Below are 15,402 nucleotides of genomic sequence, written 5' to 3' on the forward strand. Positions count from 1 at the left end.
TTAAAGCAATGAACTGCATAGTTGACCCATGAGTGACATTAATATTGACTTCACACACCAATAGTATTGGCGTTGACAAAATGTGTTTCTGATGTGTGGAGAACATGGCCTACTATTGTGATAAGGTAAGTTTGTATCCTGTTGAATGACAGGACACATCATTGAAGCCAAATGCAGTGGATGTGTCTACCTGTGTTTCTGAGGGGACAAAGGCAGGTGCGTACCAGAACCACAAAGTGAGTAGCCTATTACGGAATACGGGTTTAAGCACTACATAGCAACGCATACATAATTGGAATATTCAAACTAAGCTATTTTTTCTGGTGCGTAAAAGTGTGGCTCGTGTTAAAAGGATGGTTTGGTTGTGCGCGCGCGAAAGGCTATCATAAAAACGCAAATATTCCGGTGTTGTAAAAACGACCAGGTGGTTGTGGCAGTCTGCGAAAGCGACGTTTCTGATACCCTCGACCACTATACGAGATGACACACAGAGCTTCGCCCTCGTCCTGAAAATATATCAGCCCCCCACAACGTGACACCTCGGTGACACCGACCACTCAACTGGATCACCGCCTAATTAGTCTCGTGCTGAATTTAAACTACGCTGTAATGTATGTATACGTGTACATTAGCCTACAGCCATCCTCCCCGGAGTGTTCTGAAGAGACACACACGAGGTTGTATTGATCCCCCATCAACATTTATCAGTGGACGTCAGGCGGTATCACCAGTACACAACACATAGCGCAAGCTTGGTGACAAATGCCTTCGACATCTTCCATCATCAGGAAACATGACATAGAATGACAGTCAAGTGTAAACACAGAAAAAAAATCGAGTACCTTTGAGACGCCTCTTGCACAGGTCTGTCTTCTGTTGTCTCCATTGGTTCGGCTTCAGTGTTATTTTCGGGTATGCATTCAGCTTCCATGGCTTTTCCCGAAGACCTCGTTGGAAAGCACGCCTGTCTTATCCGATATTTAATTCAGCCCGCTTCTGAGAGAGGGTCTTACAGAATAAGGCAAAATCATGCGCATCGGGTGTAGGCATATCGGTTTATTTCTCCACCACTGAGTAGATGTATGCGTGCTTGTCCAGGCTCGTTTCCTATTGGAGGACGCAGCGTGATGATCGCTGTAGTGGAGATAAGTTGACGGAGACTTGAGACGGTCGCTGTTCAGCCAAGGGTGGTGCTGAAAAATAGGCTAACCAGTAGAAAATGTGGCGGTGTGTATAGTTCAAGCCCAGACTCAGCAGACTAGGGTTTTTTTCTTAATAAAGCAAACTGCAACATTTAACATACATGCTGTACATTTTCACTGCATCAATTAGACAATCTGTGCACTAAAATACTACCTTTACTTGCTTATTTATTTATTTGCAGCCATCTACTTAAAACAACTAGCCTAATATTTTATTGTTTACCAGCTACAGACCCCAGCAGAAGCAGTACAAAGCAAGACTAGAGATAGGAGCTCGCGCTTGATTAAATCCTCCCTGTTCACATCACAGATCAGGAGCCTTTTGCTGCCATAGCAGCAGCTGTTACTGTTGGAGTAATGTACATAAGTTATTCACTTTGTCTAACTCTTGTCCCCAGGCTTTAAGTCAGGGCATATGTATGTGCGTATATTCTGAATGTGTCATTGTTTTCGCTCTGTGCCTGCAGGCCAGAGGAAGAGAGAGAGAGAGAGAGCAGGAATGTTCTTCAACTGTAGCAAACACTCTCTCATTAGGCGAGGAGAAAAGGACAAGGTCACATTCAGTCTGTTTCAGCTAAATAACAAGATATTCTGCTAAGAAATATGCTACTGTGTAAACTGGTATTCTGCTAAGAAATATGCTACTGTGTAAACTGGTTTCAACTGGTTTAGCTAATTACCCCTCCCCTTAGACCAATTGAAACCGAAATTGTAACTAGGGCTTTCCTTCAATAAAACGTAAGGAGAAGGAGGCTGTTTTCAGAGTGATCTTGGACATTGTAACTGAAAGCAGTCTCCTGGTCACCCTCCTTGCAAGTATTGAATTTAACTCAAGTTCTCTGTGACTCTTCTGTACAGGTTATTAGAGATAAATGTTGGTAGCTTAAACCTAACATTTAATTGGTCCTTTCGAACCGGATTCCAAGATACCTGACGATTCCAGCGTGCGAGTGAGATCCAGGAAAGTCTGTGGCCACAGCACTAAGACCCTTTGCGGGACTGGTCCCTCCCTCGCAGGCTGGGATCTGAGGGTTGACGGAATACCCCAAGAGAACAGAGAATTGTGAGTAGGTCTTTTATTCAAAAGGATTGAATGTGAAAGACGGTAAATAGAGAGTAAAACCCTGACAATTCTAGACTCTATCAGGTAAAATAGGAGGCCAGACTCCTCTGTGTCGTTGAACAAGTTAAAGACTGGACTACGTAAAGTAAAGGGAGGGCAGACTCCCCTAGTTTAGAAGAAACTAGTTAAAATATGTGTTCTCCGCGTTGAGAAAAGTGTGCAAGTGTGTATGAAAGGAAATACATTTACCATTAGGTGATTGTGTTTCATACCAATTCAACAAGAGTAAAGTAGTGACCCCTTGTGGATGCTCGTATGCAAGAAGGTTTCACCTGAGAAGGTCGAAGAGAACCTTACCACAACGGTCGTTGATCGCTACCTTATTGCAAAAACCCAGTGTTAGAATACTGCAGGTATGAAAGAACCACTGGGCCAAAATTTAGTTCAAAATGGGAACGGGGCAAAGCAAAGACAGAGAGAAGTTCTTGGAAGAACTATCGTGTAAAGACTGAAAAGTAGTACAAAAAGAAGACCAGGCCTGGACTGGGAGAACAAAATGGCCCGGGCATTTTTGGCCCAGACCGGCCCCTCATAATCAGCGGAGCACATGCGATTACTTATTGACCAAGCGGCCTATGCGAAAAGGCGCAATATTCATGCATGAATCTCTCTTTCAGCTACCAGAAAACACCAGGAAATGTGTGCTGACTATATCAACTATTTATTTAAAATGAATCTTAGGTTGGGCAGTGGTTTAGAAATGCAATGACCACACTCACAGCAAAAGTAATCTAGGCCTACTCTACTTCTCTCTCTAACTCAACCTCATCCTGGCCTGGTTTGACTAGATGAGAAGAGGGAGATAGATTATTTATCACAATGCAGCACTTGCAAAATATTCAAATTAATATAGTATTCAGTGTATTGTTTGTCTAGTAATTTATACAATAAAGATGTTTGTGTCACAAGTCTTATTTTCTCTTGCTGACCCATGGGCACCAGAGGAGGTGCGACAGGCACAATGCCCAGCAAGTACAATCCTGAGTGTATAGCCTACTCATAAATTGACCTAGATTAATGTTAAATTGAGGGTTTCTTCTAACAGGTGCATTAGAAGAGGGGTTAATTTCCTGTTATCAAAATGCATCTCTCATTGCATAAGGAAGCTACTTTAATAGCTTGAATGATGAAAGAAAATCATGAACTGCCTATCACCACAATGCTTTAGTGTGTCAAATATGTTAACATACTGAAGTTTCAAAATGAGCAGTGCTGAAAGTGGTAGGCTACATAAAATAGTCTACAGATAAAACTGTATCAAAAGCTTATTCAAAAGAAATTCCTCAATCATTTATCATTTCTAATTTCTAATCCTGGATAAAATAACAGCTGAGAGAGATAGAGAGAGATGCTAGGTCTTAAAATACAGAATATGGTTTGATTGTGCTCCAAGAATTAAAAAAAAAAATCCGTTTGGCAAACCTTTTCCACACGTGAGACGCGACAACCGTTACACGACATATGGACATTTTCACTGCGTGGTAAATGTGATTACGCAAACGATCGCTGAATATTTAGTGAGAGTAGGCATGAGTTTGACAGTCTTCGAAACGCATTTGGTACACGGAATGCTTTAGAACAACACCACTGGTGTTCCATTTAATGCTATACATTTGGCACACTGCCGTTATTCACGTCAGTGGTTTGGGTGTATGGAATGTTTGTCTTCTCAAATGTCCGTGAGTCGTGCGACCGGTTCAAAGCACTCAAGCACACTTACAGGTATAGTGGTGGGAAGTAATGGCCTATTTAATATTAATGTTTAATGCTGAAGTGAGAGTTGGGGAGAGGCATGGAGTATCCTAAAGTTTGAAAGACTTGACTCATACCTGTCAGTGCTCGTAGAGGCTACTACTGCCGCTTCACCTGCTGTCTCCTAGCGTGCTCCTTCACTTCCAACATGCAGAAGTTGTTGTCCCTCTCCTGCTGCTACAACACTACATGCGTGAACACATTATCTTGCCTCTGCTGCAAGTTTTTTTTTTGTTATCCCTTTTCCGCAAACTTTTCCACACCACCTTTTAGCTAGGTTTAGTCTCTCCATCGCTTGTGTCTCAAATTTGCGCGCGTAATGCATGGTAGGGGTGGGGCCGCAATGAATAGTTAAGTCCGACTCAGATGCACCAATGGGACACCCCCTCCCTCTAGCCCCTTTATGTGTGGGCTGATGTCATTGGAGGAGGGCCGAGGGCCGTCAGCACGAAATTGTGGGCCGCCGGTCAATTTAAAAAAAAAATATTAATAACAATTATTTTTAAAAACCGACATCACCGGCCCTCTAGGGGCGTCGGCCCACCGGGATTTTGCCCGGTTTGCCAGATTGCCAGTCCACCCCTGAAGAAGACCCTACGGCAATAGCACCTTTGTGTTATTGGATAAAGCGGTAGGAATAGAAAAAGACTTGATAAATGCTTTGTATGTGGAGAAAAGGGTCACTGGGCAAGGCATTGCCCACAAACAAACAAAAAATGTAGATCTGAAAACTCTGAAATTATAGCAAAACTAGTGTGAAAAAGCAAATGACAGCCATTTGGATTACTCACTGAGCAGTTAATGTCTCAGATACCATATAGTAATATGATATGTTTACTAACAACTGTGATCTCTGTTTGTCTGTCTGTGTGGGCCCTATTTGTTGTATGAATTGTCCTAGTGGGACACCCCACTGTGTGTGTGTGAGAGAGGTTGTATATGTGTCTGTGGAGTGTACGTGTGTATCTGTGGAGTGAGTGCCTATAATATGTCTGAGAGTGGAAGACATACTTTGGGTGTTTAGTGGAGGTACTAGGGATGGTACAAACCGCACCGAAAACCGAAATCGTACAATTCACACACCATACCGAACCGTGAAATGCAGTCCGTGGCAAACCGCAATTCATGTACTGCCCAGAAAAAATATGTAAAGTAGAGATTCTAGGAGTATCTTACCCAGTCTCTCTGATTAATACATTAGTATATAAGACCAATCAGAGGATGACACAATTAAAATCACACCATTTTCACATTATAAGCCTACAAACCATATGTAGGATATTTAGTGATAGGTCTGATTCTATTAGCCACTTGAAAGAGGGCATTTGAAAGGCTAATGACAGCTGATTCAACTTGCACATCACTTTATAATTACAGTTATATAAATAAATAGGGTTTAATATTCCCAGTGCACCATTTATCACGAACTAAAAAAGAACCGTAGAGAACCGAGAACCGTGACCTTGATACCGTGATATGAACCGCACCGTGAATTTTGTCAATCGTTCCACCCCTAGGAGGTACTCTATTGTGTTCAAAGTTAGCCGAAGCTTGTGAGTGCACAAAAAAGAAGGAGCCTTTTATTTTATTCTACAATTCAACTTTGAGGTCTAGAATTTTGTCATGATTTTGTTTTTCCACACATTCTTACCCATTTATTTTTGGCACGAGAAAATGGGGTTGTGGAGTTATGTTTGTTTCTTTAGGCAACTGTTTTCAATTGATTGTTAATGTTTAATGCATTGTCTTAAGTAAGAAATCACCAACCGTGGTGAAGGCCACCGGGCCCTTTCTACCTGGCCCTTTATGTGTAAGAAAAGCGTAACGTTGCGATGGTCTCTTTTTGATGGTTTGTGCAAGTAGGGTATTGGTTGAGGTTGAACGGTTTAAAGAGGTGTAATTTAATTGTGGAATCTGGGTTCGCCAGGTTTCCCCCGTCTGTATAAACAATGGAAAAGTGAAACTGAACGTAAAGAAAGCTGAAGCAGGTTGAAGAGACTTTGAAGGCTATTTGTTTATATTTGTGATAGGCCTACTCGTTGTTTGTGCATTAAATGCTATTGTTTTAAATGGACTATCCTGAACATGTTAAACTTTGCAAAAGAGTTTTGCTTTCATGATTTACTGTAGGCCTAACGAAATGTCTTTGTTCCTTCTAAAGAATAGATGAAGCTTTCTCCTTGTTCTTATCTCCTTGTTCTTATGAGATCTTGAAATAACGCAGGCGTTATTTGATGGCCCAAAGGTGCTGTGAGTAAACCTAATTTGGACCTGGTCTGAGAGTTAGATCACATGTGCTAAACATTGCTAGCAATTTAGGTTATCATTTTGTTTTGATTGACTTTTAACTGTGACTTGTTTCTTTGTTTTATTTCATCGGATTTCTTGCCTTATTATGTATTTTGAGTTGGGTGGAAGTACTCAACAAGTCCTTTATAATGCAATTATGATCTGGGACTTTATTTTAATGTCTGGAGCACAATGTAATTTATAAGATCATCATGTAGTTAAAGGAAAAGGGGCTGTGAAACACGTGCAAGTTCATAAATCCCCAGATGATTTGAACGTTACAATGTGGCATACGCAAAAACTAGACTCTGAATACACAGAGGCGCTTGACAAGGTCACCCCAGCAAAGATAACAGTGTCTTATGTGTATTCAGATGTCCACACTACCTCAGCAGCGGCAGAGATACTGCCAGACTCTGTAAAAGGGTTGTACAAATTGTACGGCAGACCGCAAAAAAAAAAATCTGGATTGGAATGAAGCGGAAAAATTGGTGGATAGAGGGGAAGAGGTCAGAGATTGGGTGGCGACTGGGTTAAACACATGATATACAGTAGCTCCTCCACAAAATTGACCAAAAAAGGCCCTGTTTTGGACAGTGACTATGCAATCAGGAATACACATGTTAGAGGAAGAAGGATGAAACCTCTTTCTCACAGAGGAGGAGGAAGATTTGCTAAAACCAGTCCCCACCGAACTCTGGTCTAAGGGACCCTGTGATGTTGGATTAATTAAAGGGGCAGCACCCGTTATAATAAAACCTAAAACTGAACACCGACCTAGGATAAAACAATACCACAGCTTAAAGTTATGTCAAATATCTATCATTGTCATTAGTTTAATACTATAAGTATGAACATTGCTTCACATGTTTGGCACTATGCAGTGCCTGGTATTGAATGAGGTGTGTGATGAGCAGAGGTGGAAAGAGTACAGAAAATGTGTACTCAAGTAAAAGTACCTATCTAAAAATCTACTCAAGTAAAAGTAAAAAGTACTTTTTAAAATATAATTTGAGTAAAAGTTACTTAGTTACTTTTAATTAGCTTTCCTCTTGAGAATGTCATGTTTATTTTCTTGAATATCGTCCTCCATAACCTCTATCTCTTGCTTGGCACCAGCCATCATCCAATACATTGATACAAGAGAGTAAAATAGTGGAAATGCTGTGTGCCATCCTGCACAAACTTTCATTTCCGGCGGATTGTGTCATTATTGTGCATTGCATTTTGTCTCTCAGTCATTTTTTTGTTTACTCAGTACTCAGGCCAGGTTCCAGTGTAATTGAGTAAAGTACTTGGGTCAAAATGTACTCAAGTACAAGTAAAAGTATTAATTTTAAAAATTACTTAAAAAGTACAAAAGTATTCATAAAAGCTACTCAAGTACAATACTTGAGTAAAAGTAATTAGTTACTTTCCACCCCTGGTGATGAGACATGTCAAGGTTTTCTACTTGCTTTTAAAAGTTTGAATTTGGGGACGTTGGGATCCTTATATTTTCATTTGTTTGATTTACAAAGGAAGAGACAGTTGTCTCTCTGTATTTTCATTTCATTACTGTTTTGAATTGTTTGGTTTGTTATTTTCGGGTAAACCATATGTGTTTACCGTGCCATACTTAGAATTAATCTGTGTAAGGGTCTTGAAACACCCTTTTTCTTTCCTGTGTGAAGATAATAGGCCTACCTGTAGACCAGTGGTTCCCAACCTATGGGTCTGGGACCCCCCTTATGGGTCGCCAAAGATCCAACGGGGGTCGCGGAGCCCTCTTGATTTTAAGGGGTTTCGTTTTAAATATATATAGCCCATGTTGAATAAAAGACAAAGCATTTAACTAATAAATGGCATAGACGAAACAAATTGTAAGTGCTACATTAAAACATTTATTCTATATTTGACCAAAGACGAATTGAGGAATAAAATAACTAAAATAAGTTATCGCAGGAAACGGAGGGCATCTTGTGACTCCGTCTCGTGCGGGCGCTCGCGTGGTTGGGTCACCAAAGCTTAACATAGTAAAAACATGGGTCCCCTAAGAAAAAGGTTGGGAACAACCACTGTACACTAACGATGAATCTGAGATTGAAACTTCATACAAACAAAGATTCAAAAGTTAAGATTAAAATTAAGTGTTTGCACAAGGCAAATAGTGAAAGGTTGGTCTAATTTTATCATGTTTTTAGACAAAAATGTATCATGTCATTTTTTCTTTCTCTTTCAAACCATGCGACGTTTGACCTAAAGTTAGACAAGGTCTGACCTTTATACCGTAGGTAAAGGGTCTGTCTGGTTGTTTCATTTTTCTTTTAAATTGATGGAGCCATGGGCTAAGTCATGTCTCAACAGGAGGGATATAAGCATATACTACTTATGGTTTTAATTCCTATTCAATTTTTTTTATGTAGAACATGTATAGTGTGTGCAAGGCACAATGCTCAAGGTAACCTAAGACCTCAGAGGGGGAAATTCCCTAAACCTGAATATCCGTTTCAACATATCCACAAATATTATTGGATTCTCAAATTACTAAAAAAAAAAAAAAAAAAAAAAAACACCCTATCTTATTTGTTGTAACGATGTGAGCAGTAAGATGCTTTGTGGTGCCAGATTGTTAATTGTGTGTAGTGTTTTGATGGTAGGTGTTCCCATACTTTGTGTTCCACTCCCTATTTTTGAATGTACTGACATTATTGGCAGGAGTTGGGCTAGGCCCTAAATCATCATGACCTCATGACAGAAGGACAGTGAGGACTGCATGCCAATATGTTTTAGTTCTGTTACAGAGGGATTTATGCAGACCTAACTACTATGTGAGGCCAGCTAATACTATGATTAAAGTAATTTTGTACTGCATGCTTAATGTTATGCTTCTCTGCCTATTATGTCCATCTGTGCATAGAGTATTTTCAGGGCTACATTGGATGCAGTAACCATATTTTTTCAGTCTGCGTTTATGGCCTATTCAGTAATGGACTGTACTCTAAACGTGAGCCACAATAGTCAGATATGACCAGAGTCGGTTTCATGTTATACTTTTGGGATTAAGTAATTTTCTTTTTCATAATTTTGCTGTGATCTTGATAATTGTTGTTCTCCCGGAATTAAGTGCTATCTATTTTATTTTGAGTATAGATTATGAGACAATGGTCGGTCTGTCTTGGGTTTTGTTTTGTCACCACTAACAAAACGTTTTTTTGTTTCTTTTCTATTATAATGCTCTCTACTCTGTTACAGCTGCGCACCTCCTCCACACTACTGACTGTGTGTGGATGAGTTGACTGAGAGCTTCTGTCTTTAAGCAAATGTTTGAAGAAGCCTGCCTTGATATATGTACCTATGAAATGGAGGGTGTGGGAGATGTTTGGCAGAATTTTCATTTTTGGTTTATTCATTTTTGATTTTTTCTTTTTCAGAGTTTGATGCAGACAGGTATTTTGTGTGGACAATTACTGTGCTCAAAGTCTGTTTCGGAAATTACTTCAGTCTTATTGAGTCATGTGGATGGCACATATCTCAAACAGGAGAGATATTTTAGGATTAATCAGTGCATCAAACAAATGTGTGTATAGGGCACATGTTAAATGAAACATTGTTCTGAAACTTCACCCCTAACCTAACCTGAAACATTCATTTACAACAATGCTGATTTGGCTGATACACTGACTATGATAAATGTCTATGTGTAGAGTACTTTTCTCTGTTCTTGTTCATCTCGACAGGAAAAAGTCCTGCCAAAATCAAGGCTAAGGCCAGTAATTGGATGTTCATCAAAGTGCTGTCAGACGCACGTTAAGACTGTCCAAACCAAGTGCTGAGCCCACTGTCGTGAGGGTTACGATACATCTCTTGCACGGCGATCTGGGGAGACTTGGCGTGGACAGAACCTCCCAGTTGCTGTGGGTGGGGGTGGTGGACCTGTCATCAAAAAGGGACTGAATGTTTACATTCCGTCCGTCTCAGTGCTGCTGGGGTGAACAAGGCGTTCCCCTCACCTTTAGAGGTTTAACTTTCCCAAAGCCAATGGTGGGAAGCAAGCTTGAGTCTGTGTTTTTCCTTACAAACTGGAGACGAAAAAGGTGCTGGACATATTCTATGGACATGGACTCTGTGAGTGGATACGGATCCCAGGATAATTGACACACACACGGATGGTGGGGTGAGTGTTGCCTGTGCCTGCCAGGGGCGCTGCCAGGGATGTTGGGCCCCATGGGAGATTCAACTTTTGGGCCCCCTTGGGGGCCCCTCTCAGTGCTTGGGCCCTTGGAATCTGTGCTGCTTTCCCCCCCTAGCGGCCCCCATGGTACCTGCACCTGTCATACATTGCTTATGTGTGTTTAAACTTCAGTAGCACCTGTCATACATTGCTTATGTGTGTTTAAACTTCATTAGGAGAACAGGAAAATTGATTTTCTATTTCTTCAGTTATGTGTATGTTCGAAACATAGGAATGATTCATTTCTTCCTAACTTTACATGATTAGAATGACACCATAAAAGTTTTAACTGTGCTATACCCATTTAAAAATCTGTATTTTTGTGTGTTTATGGATAATGCCCTTATGAATGTATTATGGGTTTATGAATTTTGTTNGTTATGGAGTGGATTAATGCCGAGGTATCATGTTTGGCAACTGCGAGATAGTGCAAATTGAATAACAGGAGGGAAATGTTGGAGTAATGTACATAAGTTATTCACTTTGTCTAACTCTTTTCCCAGGCTTTAAGTCAGGGCATATGTATGTGCGTATATTCTGAATGTGTCATTGTTTTCGCTCTGTGCCTGCAGGCCAGAGAAAGAGAGAGAGAGAGAGCAGGAATGTTCTTCAACTGTAGCAAACACTCTCTCATTAGGCGAGGAGAAAAGGACAAGGTCACATTCAGTCTGTTTCAGCTAAATAACAAGATATTCTGCTAAGAAATATGCTACTGTGTAAACTGGTATTCTGCTAAGAAATATGCTACTGTGTAAACTGGTTTCAACTGGTTTAGCTAATTACCCCTCCCCTTAGACCAATTGAAACCGAAATTGTAACTAGGGCTTTCCTTCAATAAAACGTAAGGAGAAGGAGGCTGTTTTCAGAGTGATCTTGGACATTGTAACTGAAAGCAGTCTCCTGGTCACCCTCCTTGCAAGTATTGAATTTAACTCAAGTTCTCTGTGACTCTTCTGTACAGGTTATTAGAGATAAATGTTGGTAGCTTAAACCTAACAGTTACCTCAAGTCTTTAACGCAACACCATAGTTTTCAGGTTCATTAATGATTTATCCACAAGTTCGTATATGTTTAAATGTCATTTTACCAGTCAAATGAAGACTTCCTTCCTTGTCCCTATATACTGCCTGTGGACTGAAATTACGATGGGCTGTCTGGGTGACCTCAGACTCATAAAATCACAGCAATGCCGGATCACAGTGAAGTCTGAAGCAATTCAGATGGTATCTTTCTCAGTGGAAATGAGTACTTTCATAATTGTTAATTAATCTTATCAGTTAAGTTGAAAACACATGCACAGGCAGAATGATGCCATATTGTCCATTAGAGAGTGTGTATTTACACTAGTGGGCACTAGGGGGAGCTGTGACAACAAAAAAACACTCAAATTTCACAGTATGTCTTTAACATCAGTCAGTGAGGATGTCCGGGATCAAAGTTGCACATTGTGCCTTTAATGTCAGTCAGTGAGGATGCCCTGCCTTCAGATTGCACAAGCAGGTCTTTAACATCAGTGACTGGCCTCGGCCACCAAAAGTATAGCGGATGTGATATAATGCTATAAGAGAAAGAACTGCGTAATGAGGGACGCTACAAGTTCTGTATGTGTGTGTGTGTGTGTGTGTGTGTGTGTGTGTGTGTGTGTGTGTGTGTGTGTGTGTGTGTGTGTGTGTGTGTGTGTGTGTGTGAGAGAGAGAGAGAGAGAGAGAGAGAGAGAGAGAGAGAGAGGGAGAGAGAGAGCGAGAGAGAGAGAGAGAGAGAGAGAGAGAGAGAGAGAGAGAGAGAGAAATAGAGGCTCTGCCCCAAACTGATGAATGATGTACTACCATTATGCTATAACGGTAGGGCACTAGGTTACTACGCCAGCAACCCGGGTTCGATTCCGGCCTGGGTCATTTGCCAGTCTTTCCCCGTCTCTCTCTCCCCACTTGTTTCCTGTCCCTCTGTTACTGTCCTATCATATCAAAGCCCAAAAGCCCAAAAAATATATTTTTCAAAGCATAGAGTAATTGCCTAAAGATTGTGACAGTCAAACTGGGAAACTCCAACTTGCATTGACATTGTGACACAGCACTCCACAGTACACAAGTGTTCACTGCACACCGCACACAATGAAATTGCAGTTATGCCTCACCCGTGCAAGGGGGCAGCCCCCAATGGAGAGCACTGGTTAATTATTCCCCCCATCAACCTGGCGGGTCGGTAGTCGAACCGGCAACCTTTTGGCTACAAGTCTGATTCAAGATTGTAATAGACTATCAAAGTTGATATGGCAAAATTAAAACTCTCCCTCGTTAGGGCATTCTCTCTGTGATTAATTGAATGGCCAAGTTGCATTGGCAGGTTAGTCTCTCATTTGTTTGGGCCCCACTCTAACGCCACTTTGGGGATCAATGATGAATGAAAGTGTTCCTGTTCTATAACATGAGCCCCAGGTGGGAGTGAAAGACAAAAAGCCAGTGATTACTCCAAATTCTTGTAAAAAAAAATAAAAAATAAAAAACAATACAAATTTGGCACACTTTCTTTCCTCGCAAAGATGGACTAGTGTTGTAAAAATCAAATTAAAAGAGTAGTCATGCAGTTTCCTCTACTGACTCCCAATGGAAAAACATGTTGCATGTATATGTTGACCTACTGTACTGTGGTGCACCTGGGATGAGGATATGAACTTACTCATTCTCTGTTTAAGTGACATCATCATTTAATCTTTATTGCATTTGTTGGTTGAGAGAGCGTGTGGGTTTGTAAAAGAGGGAACGTTTTCTTTCCCTCTCCCCTCTGCCTTTTTCTCTAGATCAGGGGTGCCCAACCAGTCGATCGCGAGCTACCAGTCGATCTCGAGGGGAGTGGCAGTCGATCGCGAGACATGTAGTATAATGTGAAGGGGAAAATACTGTCTTTCAAAAGTAGGCTGTAGCTAGCTGCTGGTTCTGTATTGGTTAGATAATTAGTCCCACGGTAACACAGCATGAGGGGAAAGCATTAGGAAGTGACCGTAAGGGTATTGCAGTTGATTCATGTGTGCACACATGTAACATCGGGTGAGTAACAGAACATGTGCGCAACGATGCGTTATGACGCGGCGATATGCGAGGATCTTCGTCCAAATCGCTAGTCGCATGCATCATCGCTAACTGCGTTTACATCGCGTGCCGCGTGTAGTAAGGGAAATGTTAGTTGTTGACATGTATGGAATTCACTTCAATTTGTGCTGTTTCTTGCTCCAGTTGTGGACAAAACGATTGGCCAAACTCACAATAGAAAGCCTTTGCTGTGCTACTGTCCCAGAGAGCTGAAAAAAAAAACCTTCATAGAAGAAGTCACTCTAACAGGGGTGTTAACCAATCCAATGAGTTCTCTCTCTCTCTCTCTCATAGTAAAGTGAACTTAACTAGCCTACTATTTACCCATGGTGAATTTCTGAGCCCTTTTTAATTTGTAGCCTACCACTGAAGGCATGATAATGCTTCATCATATTTTAGAAATAGGGCCTATGTGTCTATATGCCTTTTTATATAGCCTACCAAATGTTTATCATTTTGAAATTGTTTCAGTTGTTTATGACTTGTGTATATTGTGACTGAAATTATCTCTGCATACTATCAGTGCTCCATTGCTTTGTAAACATAGGCTATTCAACACACTTTTAAAAAACACACTGAAAAGATACGACCATAGTAGCCTACTAAAAACATTTTGTTCATAATAATGGTGAATATTTTCATACTGACATCCTTAAATTTGACTTGGTAGATCACGGCAGACCATCAACTTCAAAAGTAGATCTCGGTTAAAAAAAGGTTGGGCACCCCTGCTTTAGACCTCTTTACACAAACTGGCCACATCTACAGGAGGTTCTTCTCCTCCATCCATCTGATTCATATTTCCAATAGCAGGACTACAGAACAGACCTCAACTGTTCTGTCAACCCCCACACTACACACAAGCACACACAAGCATACACACATGCGTACATGCGCACACTACACGCACACACAAGCATACTGTACGTACTGTATGCACACGCACACTCACACACGCATACACGAGCATGCACGCATGCATGCACAAACACATGTGCGCTCTCTCTCTCTCTCTCTCTCTCTCTCTCTCTCTCTCTCTCTCTCTCTCTCTCTCTCTCTCTCTCTCTCTCTCACACACACACACACACACTCTTCTCTCTCTCTCTTTCTCTCTGATATTTTCAGATATTTTCTGGGAAAAGTCCTTCTCTGGCTCGTTACTTGATATGCAGTTAGCTGGCTCAGCATCACTTCTGATATCCTGCTGTGCTGTTAGGACTGCCATTCCTCTCCCATACTAGAGCCCTTGAAATAACCAGTGGAGTTTTTATTCTTGTGTATTGTGTGGCCATGCAGTCAAGGAAAAAAACGCAGTCACACTAATAATTTTTTGTATTTACTGGATGCTGAATCGCAAAAAAAGTATACAATTGATATAGATGAAATGGTAACACTTTCTATGAAGCCCATATTTATAGCGCATTATGAGCACATTAATAACAACTTATAATGCGCACCACATTCATAGTGCATTATGACTACACTCATAACACTTCATGATGGAGTATATCAACAGTCACTAATAACTATAAGTCTAGCTTATAATGCATTATAAATCTTAGGGTGTTTTGAGTGCCCGTGAATGGTTATAGACTACAGGCCGTGAAGGAGCTTATAATACATTATAACTGTCATAATGCACTATCATTAATTATAATGCGCATTATAAGTTGTTATAAAATGCGCTCATAATGTGCTATAGATATGGGCTTCATAGAAAGTGTTACCGAAAAAACT

The sequence above is a fragment of the Engraulis encrasicolus genome, chromosome 19 (assembly GCF_034702125.1).
Source record: "Engraulis encrasicolus isolate BLACKSEA-1 chromosome 19, IST_EnEncr_1.0, whole genome shotgun sequence".
Lineage (NCBI taxonomy): Eukaryota > Metazoa > Chordata > Actinopteri > Clupeiformes > Engraulidae > Engraulis > Engraulis encrasicolus.